The following is a 9563-nucleotide window of genomic DNA, read 5'->3' as shown; positions in this document are numbered from 1 at the left end:
ACTACTACTAGTCGTTGGGTGTCAAGCGCGGTGGAAAAAGTCACACAGTAATCGTCAAAAATAAGAAAATGAGGTCATATAGATCACGGTCCCGCGTCATCCTTGTCACGTGGCGCAAAAATATATTTAAAAAGGGGAATGCAACACGAGGACTTCCCAGGAGGTCACCCATCCTAGTACTACTCTCGCCCAAGCACGCTTAACTTCGAAGTTCTGATGGGATCCGGTGCTTTAGTGCTGGTATGATCGCATCCGACATGCAACTATCTATTTGTTCCTTATGCTTGCCCCTACTACTACTACCACTACTACTACTACTACTACTACTACTACTAGTCGTTGGGTGTCAAGCGCGGTGGGAAAAGTCACACAGTAATCGTCAAAAATAAGAAAATGAGGTCATATAGATCACGGTCCCGCGTCATCCTTGTCACGTGGCGCAAAAATATATTTAAAAAGGGGAATGCAACACGAGGACTTCCCAGGAGGTCACCCATCCTAGTACTACTCTCGCCCAAGCACGCTTAACTTCGAAGTTCTGATGGGATATGGTGCTTTAGTGCTGGTATGATCGCATCCGACATGCAACTATCTATTTGTTCCTTATGCTTGCCCCTACTACTACTACTAGTACTAGTCGTTGGGTGTCAAGCGCGGTGGGAAAAGTCACACAGTAATCGTCAAAAATAAGAAAATGAGGTCATATAGATCACGCTCCCTCGTCATCCTTGTCACGTGGCGCAAAAATATATTTAAAAAGGGGAATGCAACACGAGGACTTCCCAGGAGGTCACCCATCCTAGTACTACTCTCGCCCAAGCACGCTTAACTTCGGAGTTCTGATGGGATCCGGTGCTTTAGTGCTGGTATGATCGCATCCGACATGCAACTATCTATTTGTTCCTTATGCTTGCCCCTACTACTACTACTACTACTACTACTACTACTACTACTACTACTACTACTACTACTAGTCGTTGGGTGTCAAGCGCGGTGGGAAAAGTCACACAGTAATCGTCAAAAATAAGAAAATGAGGTCATATAGATCACGGTCCCGCGTCATCCTTGTCACGTGGCGCAAAAATATATTTAAAAAGGGGAATGCAACACGAGAAATTCCCAGGAGGTCACCCATCCTAGTACTACTCTCGCCCAAGCGCGCTTAACTTCGGAGTTCTGATGGGATCCGGTGCTTTAGTGCTGGTATGATCGCATCCGACATGCAACTATCTATTTGTTCCTTATGCTTGCCCCTACTACTACTACTACTACTACTACTACTACTACTACTACTACTAGTCGTTGGGTGTCAAGCGCGGTGGGAAAAGTCACACAGTAATCGTCAAAAATAAGAAAATGAGGTCATATAGATCACGGTCCCGCGTCATCCTTGTCACGTGGCGCAAAAATATATTTAAAAAGGGGAATGCAACACGAGGACTTCCCAGGAGGTCACCCATCCTAGTACTACTCTCGCCCAAGCGCGCTTAACTTCGGAGTTCTGATGGGATCCGGTGCTTTAGTGCTGGTATGATCGCATCCGACTTGCAACTATCTATTTGTTCCTTATGCTTGCCCCTAATACTACTACTACTACTACTACTACTACTAGTCGTTGGGTGTCAAGCGCGGTGGGAAAAGTCACACAGTAATCGTCAAAAATAAGAAAATGAGGTCATATAGATCACGCTCCCGCGTCATCCTTGTCACGTGGCGCAAAAATATATTTAAAAAGGGGAATGCAACACGAGGACTTCCCAGGAGGTCACCCATCCTAGTACTACTATCGCCCAAGCACGCTTAACTTTGGAGTTCTGATGGGATCCGATGCTTTAGTGCTGGTATGATCGCATCCGACATGCAACTATCTATTTGTTCCTTATGCTTGCCCCTACTACTACTACTACTACTACTACTACTACTACTACTAGTCGTTGGGTGTCAAGCGCGGTGGGAAAAGTCACACAGTAATCGTCCAAAATAAGAAAATGAGGTTATATAGATCACGCTCCCGCGTCATCCTTGTCACGTGGCGCAAAAATATATTTAAAAAGGGGAATGCAACACGAGGACTTCCCAGGAGGTCACCCATCCTAGTACTACTCTCGCCCAAGCACGCTTAACTTCGGAGTTCTGATGGGATCCGGGGCTTTAGTGCTGGTATGATCGCATCCGACATGCAACTATCTATTTGTTCCTTATGCTTGCCACTACTACTACTACTACTACTACTACTAGTCGTTGGGTGTCAAGCGCGGTGGGAAAACTCACACAGTAATCGTCAAAAATAAGAAAATGAGGTCATATAGATCACGCTCCCACGTCATCCTTGTCACGTGGCGCAAAAATATATTTAAAAAGGGGAATGCAACACGAGGACTTCCCAGGAGGTCACCCATCCTAGTACTACTCTCGCCCAAGCACGCTTAACTTCAGAGTTCTGATGGGATCCGGTGCTTTAGTGCTGGTATGATCGCATCCGACATGCAACTATCTATTTGTTCCTTATGCTTGCCCCTACTACTACTACTACTACTAGTACTACTACTACTAGTCGTTGGGTGTCAAGCGCGGTGGGAAAAGTCACACAGTAATCGTCAAAAATAAGAAAATGAGGTCATATAGATCACGCTCCCGCGTCATCCTTGTCACGTGGCGCAAAAATATATTTAAAAAGGGGAATGCAACACGAGGACTTCCCAGGAGGTCACCCATCCTAGTACTACTCTCGCCCAAGCACGCTTAACTTCGGAGTTGTGATGGGATCCGGTGCTTTAGTGCTGGTATGATCGCATCCGACATGCAACTATCTATTTGTTCCTTATGCTTGCCCCTACTACTACTACTACTACTACTACTACTACTACTACTACTACTACTAGTCGTTGGGTGTCAAGCGCGGTGGGAAAAGTCACACAGTAATCGTCAAAAATAAGAAAATGAGGTCATATAGATCACGTTCCCGCGTCATCCTTGTCACGTGGCGCAAAAATATATTTAAAAAGGGGAATGCAACACGAGGACTTCCCAGGAGGTCACCCATCCTAGTACTACTCTCGCCCAAGCACGCTTAACTTCGGAGTTGTGATGGGATCCGGTGCTTTAGTGCTGGTATGATCGCATCCGACATGCAACTATCTATTTGTTCCTTATGCTTGCCCCTACTACTAATACTACTACTACTACTACTACTACTACTACTACTAGTCGTTGGGTGTCAAGCGCGGTGGGAAAAGTCACACAGTAATCGTCAAAAATAAGAAAATGAGGTCATATAGATCACGTTCCCGCGTCATCCTTGTCACGTGGCGCAAAAATATATTTAAAAAGGGGAATGCAACACGAGGACTTCCCAGGAGGTCACCCATCCTAGTACTACTCTCGCCCAAGCACGCTTAACTTCGGAGTTCTGATGGGATCCGGTGCTTTAGTGCTGGTATGATCGCATCCGACATGCAACTATCTATTTGTTCCTTATGCTTGCCCCTACTACTACTACTACTACTACTACTACTAGTCGTTGGGTGTCAAGCGCGGTGGGAAAACTCACACAGTAATCGTCAAAAATAAAAAAATGAGGTCATATAGATCACGCTCCCACGTCATCCTTGTCACGTGGCGCAAAAATATATTTAAAAAGGGGAATGCAACACGAGGACTTCCCAGGAGGTCACCCATCCTAGTACTACTCTCGCCCAAGCACGCTTAACTTCAGAGTTCTGATGGGATCCGGTGCTTTAGTGCTGGTATGATCGCATCCGACATGCAACTATCTATTTGTTCCTTATGCTTGCCCCTACTACTACTACTACTACTAGTACTACTACTACTAGTCGTTGGGTGTCAAGCGCGGTGGGAAAAGTCACACAGTAATCGTCAAAAATAAGAAAATGAGGTCATATAGATCACGCTCCCGCGTCATCCTTGTCACGTGGCGCAAAAATATATTTAAAAAGGGGAATGCAACACGAGGACTTCCCAGGAGGTCACCCATCCTAGTACTACTCTCGCCCAAGCACGCTTAACTTCGGAGTTGTGATGGGATCCGGTGCTTTAGTGCTGGTATGATCGCATCCGACATGCAACTATCTATTTGTTCCTTGTGCTTGCCCCTACTACTACTACTACTACTACTACTACTACTACTAGTCGTTGGGTGTCAAGCGCGGTGGGAAAAGTCACGCAGTAATCGTCAAAAATAAGAAAATGAGGTCATATAGATCACGTTCCCGCGTCATCCTTGTCACGTGGCGCAAAAATATATTTAAAAAGGGGAATGCAACACGAGGACTTCCCAGGAGGTCACCCATCCTAGTACTACTCTCGCCCAAGCACGCTTAACTTCGGAGTTCTGATGGGATCCGGTGCTTTAGTGCTGGTATGATCGCATCCGACATGCAACTATCTATTTGTTCCTTATGCTTGCCCCTACTACTACTACTACTACTACTACTACTACTACTACTACTACTACTACTACTACTACTACTACTACTACTACTACTACTACTACTACTACTACTACTACTCGTTGGGTGTCAAGCGCGGTGGGAAAAGTCACACAGTAATCGTCAAAAATAAGAAAATGAGGTCATATAGATCACGGTCCCGCGTCATCCTTGTCACGTGGCGCAAAAATATATTTAAAAAGGGAATGCAACAGGAGGACTTCCCAGGAGGTCACCCATCCTAGTACTACTCTCGCCCAAGCACGCATAACTTCGGAGTTCTGATGGGATATGGTGCTTTAGTGCTCGTATGATCGCATCCGACATGCAACTATCTATTTGTTCCTTATGCTTGCCCCTACTACTACTACTACTACTACTAGTCGTTGGGTGTCAAGCGCGGTGGGAAAAGTCACACAGTAATCGTCAAAAATAAGAAAATGAGGTCATATAGATCACGCTCCCGCGTCATCCTTGTCACGTGGCGCAAAAATATATTTAAAAAGGGGAATGCAACACGAGGACTTCCCAGGAGGTCACCCATCCTAGTACTACTCTCGCCCAAGCACGCTTAACTTCAGAGTTCTGATGGGATCCGGTGCTTTAGTGCTGGTATGATCGCATCCGACATGCAACTATCTATTTGTTCCTTATGCTTGCCCCTACTACTACTACTACTACTACTAGTACTACTACTACTAGTCGTTGGGTGTCAAGCGCGGTGGGAAAAGTCACACAGTAATCGTCAAAAATAAGAAAATGAGGTCATATAGATCACGCTCCCGCGTCATCCTTGTCACGTGGCGCAAAAATATATTTAAAAAGGGGAATGCAACACGAGGACTTCCCAGGAGGTCACCCATCCTAGTACTACTCTCGCCCAAGCATGCTTAACTTCGGAGTTGTGATGGGATCCGGTGCTTTAGTGCTGGTATGATCGCATCCGACATGCAACTATCTATTTGTTCCTTATGCTTGCCCCTACTACTACTACTACTACTACTACTACTACTAGTCGTTGGGTGTCAAGCGCGGTGGGAAAAGTCACACAGTAATCGTCAAAAATAAGAAAATGAGGTCATATAGATCACGTTCCCGCGTCATCCTTGTCACGTGGCGCAAAAATATATTTAAAAAGGGGAATGCAACACGAGGACTTCCCAGGAGGTCACCCATCCTAGTACTACTCTCGCCCAAGCACGCTTAACTTCGGAGTTCTGATGGGATCCGGTGCTTTAGTGCTGGTATGATCGCATCCGACATGCAACTATCTATTTGTTCCTTATGCTTGCCCCTACTACTACTACTACTACTACTACTACTACTACTACTCGTTGGGTGTCAAGCGCGGTGGGAAAAGTCACACAGTAATCGTCAAAAATAAGAAAATGAGGTCATATAGATCACGGTCCCGCGTCATCCTTGTCACGTGGCGCAAAAATATATTTAAAAAGGGAATGCAACAGAAGGACTTCCCAGGAGGTCACCCATCCTAGTACTACTCTCGCCCAAGCACGCATAACTTCGGAGTTCTGATGGGATATGGTGCTTTAGTGCTCGTATGATCGCATCCGACATGCAACTATCTATTTGTTCCTTATGCTTGCCCCTACTACTACTACTACTAGTACTACTAGTCGTTGGGTGTCAAGCGCGGTGGGAAAAGTCACACAGTAATCGTCAAAAATAAGAAAATGAGGTCATATAGATCACGCTCCCGCGTCATCCTTGTCACGTGGCGCAAAAATATATTTAAGAAGGGGAATGCAACACGAGGACTTCCCAGGAGGTCACCCATCCTAGTACTACTCTCGCCCAAGCACGCTTAACTTCGGAGTTCTGATGGGATCCGGTGCTTTAGTGTTGGTATGATCGCATCCGACATGCAACTATCTATTTGTTCCTTATGCTTACCCCTACTACTACTACTACTACTACTACTACTACTACTACTAGTCGTTGGGTGTCAAGCGCGGTGGGAAAAGTCACACAGTAATCGTCAAAAATAAGAAAATGAGGTCATATAGATCACGGTCCCGCGTCATCCTTGTCACGTGGCGCAAAAATATATTTAAAAAGGGGAATGCAACACGAGGACTTCCCAGGAGGTCACCCATCCTAGTACTACTCTCGCCCAAGCGCGCTTAACTTCGGAGTTCTGATGGGATCCGGTGCTTTAGTGCTGGTATGATCGCATCCGACATGCAACTATCTATTTGTTCCATATGCTTGCCCCTAATACTACTACTACTACTACTACTACTACTACTAGTCGTTGGGTCTCAAGCGCGGTGGGAAAAGTCACACAGTAATCGTCAAAAATAAGAAAATGAGGTCATATAGATCACGCTCCCGCGTCATCCTTGTCACGTGGCGCAAAAATATATTTAAAAAGGGGAATGCAACACGAAGACTTCCCAGGAGGTCACCCATCCTAGTACTACTATCGCCCAAGCACGCTTAACTTCGGAGTTCTGATGGGATCCGGTGCTTTAGTGCTGGTATGATCGCATCCGACATGCAACTATCTATTTGTTCCTTATGCTTGCCCCTACTACTACTACTACTACTACTACTACTACTAGTACTAGTCGTTGGGTGTCAAGCGCGGTGGGAAAAGTCACACAGTAATCGTCAAAAATAAGAAAATGAGGTCATATAGATCACGCTCCCGCGTCATCCTTGTCACGTGGCGCAAAAATATATTTAAAAAGGGGAATGCAACACGAGGACTTCCCAGGAGGTCACCCATCCTAGTACTACTCTCGCCCAAGCACGCTTAACTTCGGAGTTCTGATGGGATCCGGTGCTTTAGTGCTCGTATGATCGCATCCGACATGCAACTATCTATTTGTTCCTTATGCTTGCCCCTACTACTACTACTACTACTAGTCGTTGGGTGTCAAGCGCGGTGGGAAAAGTCACACAGTAATCGTCAAAAATAAGAAAATGAGGTCATATAGATCACGCTCCCGCGTCATCCTTGTCACGTGGCGCAAAAATATATTTAAAAAGGGGAATGCAACACAAGGACTTCCCAGGAGGTCACCCATCCTAGTACTACTCTCGCCCAAGCACGCTTAACTTCGGAGTTCTGATGGGATCCGGTGCTTTAGTGCTGGTATGATCGCATCCGACATGCAACTATCTATTTGTTCCTTATGCTTGCCCCTACTACTACTACTACTACTACTACTAGTCGTTGGGTGTCAAGCGCGGTGGGAAAAGTCACACAGTAATCGTCAAAAATAAGAAAATGAGGTCATATAGATCACGCTCCCGCGTCATCCTTGTCACGTGGCGCAAAAATATATTTAAAAAGGAGAATGCAACACGAGGACTTCCCAGGAGGTCACCCATCCTAGTACTACTCTCGCCCAAGCACGCTTAACTTCAGAGTTCTGATGGGATCCGGTGCTTTAGTGCTGGTATGATCGCATCCGACATGCAACTATTTATTTGTTCCTTATGCTTGCCCCTACTACTACTACTACTAGTACTACTACTACTAGTCGTTGGGTGTCCAGCGCGGTGGGAAAAGCCACACAGTAATCGTCAAAAATAAGAAAATGAGGTCATATAAATCACGCTCCCGCGTCATCCTTGTCATGTGGCGCAAAAATATATTTAAAAAGGGGAATGCAACACGAGGACTTCCCAGGAGGTCACCCATCCTAGTACTACTCTCGCCCAAGCACGCTTAACTTCGGAGTTGTGATGGGATCCGGTGCTTTAGTGCTGGTATGATCGCATCCGACATGCAACTATCTATTTGTTCCTTATGCTTGCCCCTACTACTACTACTACTACTAGTCGTTGGGTGTCAAGCGCGGTGGGAAAAGTCACACAGTAATCGTCAAAAATAAGAAAATGAGGTCATATAGATCACGGTCCCGCGTCATCCTTGTCACGTGGCGCAAAAATATATTTAAAAAGCGGAATGCAACACGAGGACTTCCCAGGAGGTCACCCATCCTAGTACTACTCTCGCCCAAGCACGCTTAACTTCGGAGTTCTGATGGGATCCGGTGCTTTAGTGCTGGTATGATCGCATCCGACATGCAACTATCTATTTGTTCCTTATGCTTTCCCCTACTACTACTACTACTACTCGTTGGGTGTCAAGCGCGGTGGGAAAAGTCACACAATAATCGTCAAAAATAAGAAAATGAGGTCATATAGATCACGGTCCCGCGTCATCCTTGTCACGTGGCGCAAAAATATATTTAAAAAGGGAATGCAACAGAAGGACTTCCCAGGAGGTCACCCATCCTAGTACTACTCTCGCCCAAGCACGCATAACTTCGGAGTTCTGATGGGATATGGTGCTTTAGTGCTCGTATGATCGCATCCGACATGCAACTATCTATTTGTTCCTTATGCTTGCCCCTACTACTACTACTACTACTACTACTACTAGTCGTTGGGTGTCAAGCGCGGTGGGAAAAGTCACACAGTAATCGTCAAAAATAAGAAAATGAGGTCATATAGATCACGCTCCCGCGTCATCCTTGTCACGTGGCGCAAAAATATATTTAAAAAGGGGAATGCAACACGAGGACTTCCCAGGAGGTCACCCATCCTAGTACTACTCTCGCCCAAGCATGCTTAACTTCGGAGTTCTGATGGGATCCGGTGCTTTAGTGTTGGTATGATCGCATCCGACATGCAACTATCTATTTGTTCCTTATGCTTACCCCTACTACTACTACTACTACTACTACTACTACTACTACTACTACTACTAGTCGTTGGGTGTCAAGCGCGGTGGGAAAAGTCACACAGTAATCGTCAAAAATAAGAAAATGAGGTCATATAGATCACGGTCCCGCGTCATCCTTGTCACGTGGCGCAAAAATATATTTAAAAAGGGGAATGCAACACGAGGACTTTCCAGGAGGTCACCCATCCTAGTACTACTCTCGCCCAAGCGCGCTTAACTTCGGAGTTCTGATGGGATCCGGTGCTTTAGTGCTGGTATGATCGCATCCGACATGCAACTATCTATTTGTTCCTTATGCTTGCCCCTAATACTACTACTACTACTACTACTACTACTAGTCGTTGGGTGTCAAGCGCGGTGGGAAAAGTCACACAGTAATCGTCAAAAATAAG

The 9563-nt window shown here is 45.7% G+C and overlaps 30 non-coding genes across 30 annotated transcripts; all 30 read right to left on the bottom strand.

Moving 5' to 3' along the window:
- Positions 1 to 135: 135 nt before the first annotated feature.
- On the bottom strand, positions 136 to 254 carry LOC123436574. Its single transcript, XR_006627791.1, has one exon. It is a non-coding gene; the product is annotated as a 5S ribosomal RNA (ribosomal RNA).
- A 206-nt stretch (positions 255 to 460) lies between these two features.
- On the bottom strand, positions 461 to 579 carry LOC123431908. The gene has a single exon (XR_006623510.1). It is a non-coding gene; the product is annotated as a 5S ribosomal RNA (ribosomal RNA).
- A 182-nt stretch (positions 580 to 761) lies between these two features.
- LOC123434532 lies at positions 762 to 880 on the bottom strand. The gene has a single exon (XR_006625816.1). It is a non-coding gene; the product is annotated as a 5S ribosomal RNA (ribosomal RNA).
- Positions 881 to 1098: 218 nt separating this feature from the next.
- LOC123436344 lies at positions 1099 to 1217 on the bottom strand. The gene has a single exon (XR_006627572.1). It is a non-coding gene; the product is annotated as a 5S ribosomal RNA (ribosomal RNA).
- A 206-nt stretch (positions 1218 to 1423) lies between these two features.
- LOC123436739 lies at positions 1424 to 1542 on the bottom strand. Its single transcript, XR_006627951.1, has one exon. It is a non-coding gene; the product is annotated as a 5S ribosomal RNA (ribosomal RNA).
- Positions 1543 to 1736: 194 nt separating this feature from the next.
- LOC123432625 lies at positions 1737 to 1855 on the bottom strand. The gene has a single exon (XR_006624199.1). It is a non-coding gene; the product is annotated as a 5S ribosomal RNA (ribosomal RNA).
- A 200-nt stretch (positions 1856 to 2055) lies between these two features.
- Positions 2056 to 2174, bottom strand: LOC123435974. Its single transcript, XR_006627216.1, has one exon. It is a non-coding gene; the product is annotated as a 5S ribosomal RNA (ribosomal RNA).
- Positions 2175 to 2362: 188 nt separating this feature from the next.
- Positions 2363 to 2481, bottom strand: LOC123435826. The gene has a single exon (XR_006627071.1). It is a non-coding gene; the product is annotated as a 5S ribosomal RNA (ribosomal RNA).
- Positions 2482 to 2678: 197 nt separating this feature from the next.
- On the bottom strand, positions 2679 to 2797 carry LOC123431711. Its single transcript, XR_006623301.1, has one exon. It is a non-coding gene; the product is annotated as a 5S ribosomal RNA (ribosomal RNA).
- A 209-nt stretch (positions 2798 to 3006) lies between these two features.
- LOC123431710 lies at positions 3007 to 3125 on the bottom strand. The gene has a single exon (XR_006623299.1). It is a non-coding gene; the product is annotated as a 5S ribosomal RNA (ribosomal RNA).
- Positions 3126 to 3331: 206 nt separating this feature from the next.
- LOC123434531 lies at positions 3332 to 3450 on the bottom strand. The gene has a single exon (XR_006625814.1). It is a non-coding gene; the product is annotated as a 5S ribosomal RNA (ribosomal RNA).
- Positions 3451 to 3641: 191 nt separating this feature from the next.
- LOC123435824 lies at positions 3642 to 3760 on the bottom strand. Its single transcript, XR_006627069.1, has one exon. It is a non-coding gene; the product is annotated as a 5S ribosomal RNA (ribosomal RNA).
- Positions 3761 to 3957: 197 nt separating this feature from the next.
- Positions 3958 to 4076, bottom strand: LOC123431709. The gene has a single exon (XR_006623298.1). It is a non-coding gene; the product is annotated as a 5S ribosomal RNA (ribosomal RNA).
- A 197-nt stretch (positions 4077 to 4273) lies between these two features.
- LOC123434530 lies at positions 4274 to 4392 on the bottom strand. The gene has a single exon (XR_006625813.1). It is a non-coding gene; the product is annotated as a 5S ribosomal RNA (ribosomal RNA).
- A 259-nt stretch (positions 4393 to 4651) lies between these two features.
- On the bottom strand, positions 4652 to 4770 carry LOC123433402. The gene has a single exon (XR_006624906.1). It is a non-coding gene; the product is annotated as a 5S ribosomal RNA (ribosomal RNA).
- A 185-nt stretch (positions 4771 to 4955) lies between these two features.
- LOC123435823 lies at positions 4956 to 5074 on the bottom strand. The gene has a single exon (XR_006627068.1). It is a non-coding gene; the product is annotated as a 5S ribosomal RNA (ribosomal RNA).
- A 200-nt stretch (positions 5075 to 5274) lies between these two features.
- On the bottom strand, positions 5275 to 5393 carry LOC123432634. The gene has a single exon (XR_006624207.1). It is a non-coding gene; the product is annotated as a 5S ribosomal RNA (ribosomal RNA).
- A 194-nt stretch (positions 5394 to 5587) lies between these two features.
- LOC123434529 lies at positions 5588 to 5706 on the bottom strand. Its single transcript, XR_006625812.1, has one exon. It is a non-coding gene; the product is annotated as a 5S ribosomal RNA (ribosomal RNA).
- A 196-nt stretch (positions 5707 to 5902) lies between these two features.
- On the bottom strand, positions 5903 to 6021 carry LOC123433413. The gene has a single exon (XR_006624913.1). It is a non-coding gene; the product is annotated as a 5S ribosomal RNA (ribosomal RNA).
- Positions 6022 to 6209: 188 nt separating this feature from the next.
- Positions 6210 to 6328, bottom strand: LOC123437419. Its single transcript, XR_006628600.1, has one exon. It is a non-coding gene; the product is annotated as a 5S ribosomal RNA (ribosomal RNA).
- Positions 6329 to 6528: 200 nt separating this feature from the next.
- LOC123436737 lies at positions 6529 to 6647 on the bottom strand. The gene has a single exon (XR_006627950.1). It is a non-coding gene; the product is annotated as a 5S ribosomal RNA (ribosomal RNA).
- Positions 6648 to 6844: 197 nt separating this feature from the next.
- LOC123437575 lies at positions 6845 to 6963 on the bottom strand. The gene has a single exon (XR_006628749.1). It is a non-coding gene; the product is annotated as a 5S ribosomal RNA (ribosomal RNA).
- A 200-nt stretch (positions 6964 to 7163) lies between these two features.
- Positions 7164 to 7282, bottom strand: LOC123437601. The gene has a single exon (XR_006628775.1). It is a non-coding gene; the product is annotated as a 5S ribosomal RNA (ribosomal RNA).
- A 182-nt stretch (positions 7283 to 7464) lies between these two features.
- LOC123435256 lies at positions 7465 to 7583 on the bottom strand. The gene has a single exon (XR_006626513.1). It is a non-coding gene; the product is annotated as a 5S ribosomal RNA (ribosomal RNA).
- Positions 7584 to 7771: 188 nt separating this feature from the next.
- LOC123436349 lies at positions 7772 to 7890 on the bottom strand. Its single transcript, XR_006627577.1, has one exon. It is a non-coding gene; the product is annotated as a 5S ribosomal RNA (ribosomal RNA).
- A 194-nt stretch (positions 7891 to 8084) lies between these two features.
- Positions 8085 to 8203, bottom strand: LOC123431708. The gene has a single exon (XR_006623297.1). It is a non-coding gene; the product is annotated as a 5S ribosomal RNA (ribosomal RNA).
- Positions 8204 to 8385: 182 nt separating this feature from the next.
- LOC123434528 lies at positions 8386 to 8504 on the bottom strand. Its single transcript, XR_006625811.1, has one exon. It is a non-coding gene; the product is annotated as a 5S ribosomal RNA (ribosomal RNA).
- Positions 8505 to 8682: 178 nt separating this feature from the next.
- Positions 8683 to 8801, bottom strand: LOC123433412. The gene has a single exon (XR_006624912.1). It is a non-coding gene; the product is annotated as a 5S ribosomal RNA (ribosomal RNA).
- Positions 8802 to 8992: 191 nt separating this feature from the next.
- Positions 8993 to 9111, bottom strand: LOC123431837. Its single transcript, XR_006623426.1, has one exon. It is a non-coding gene; the product is annotated as a 5S ribosomal RNA (ribosomal RNA).
- A 209-nt stretch (positions 9112 to 9320) lies between these two features.
- LOC123438880 lies at positions 9321 to 9439 on the bottom strand. The gene has a single exon (XR_006629996.1). It is a non-coding gene; the product is annotated as a 5S ribosomal RNA (ribosomal RNA).
- Between the last annotated feature and the right edge of the window lie 124 nt (positions 9440 to 9563).

The sequence above is a fragment of the Hordeum vulgare genome, chromosome 2H, assembly GCF_904849725.1.
Source record: "Hordeum vulgare subsp. vulgare chromosome 2H, MorexV3_pseudomolecules_assembly, whole genome shotgun sequence".
Taxonomy (NCBI): Eukaryota; Viridiplantae; Streptophyta; class Magnoliopsida; order Poales; family Poaceae; genus Hordeum; species Hordeum vulgare.
This window is presented reverse-complemented; position numbering and strand designations above follow the sequence as displayed.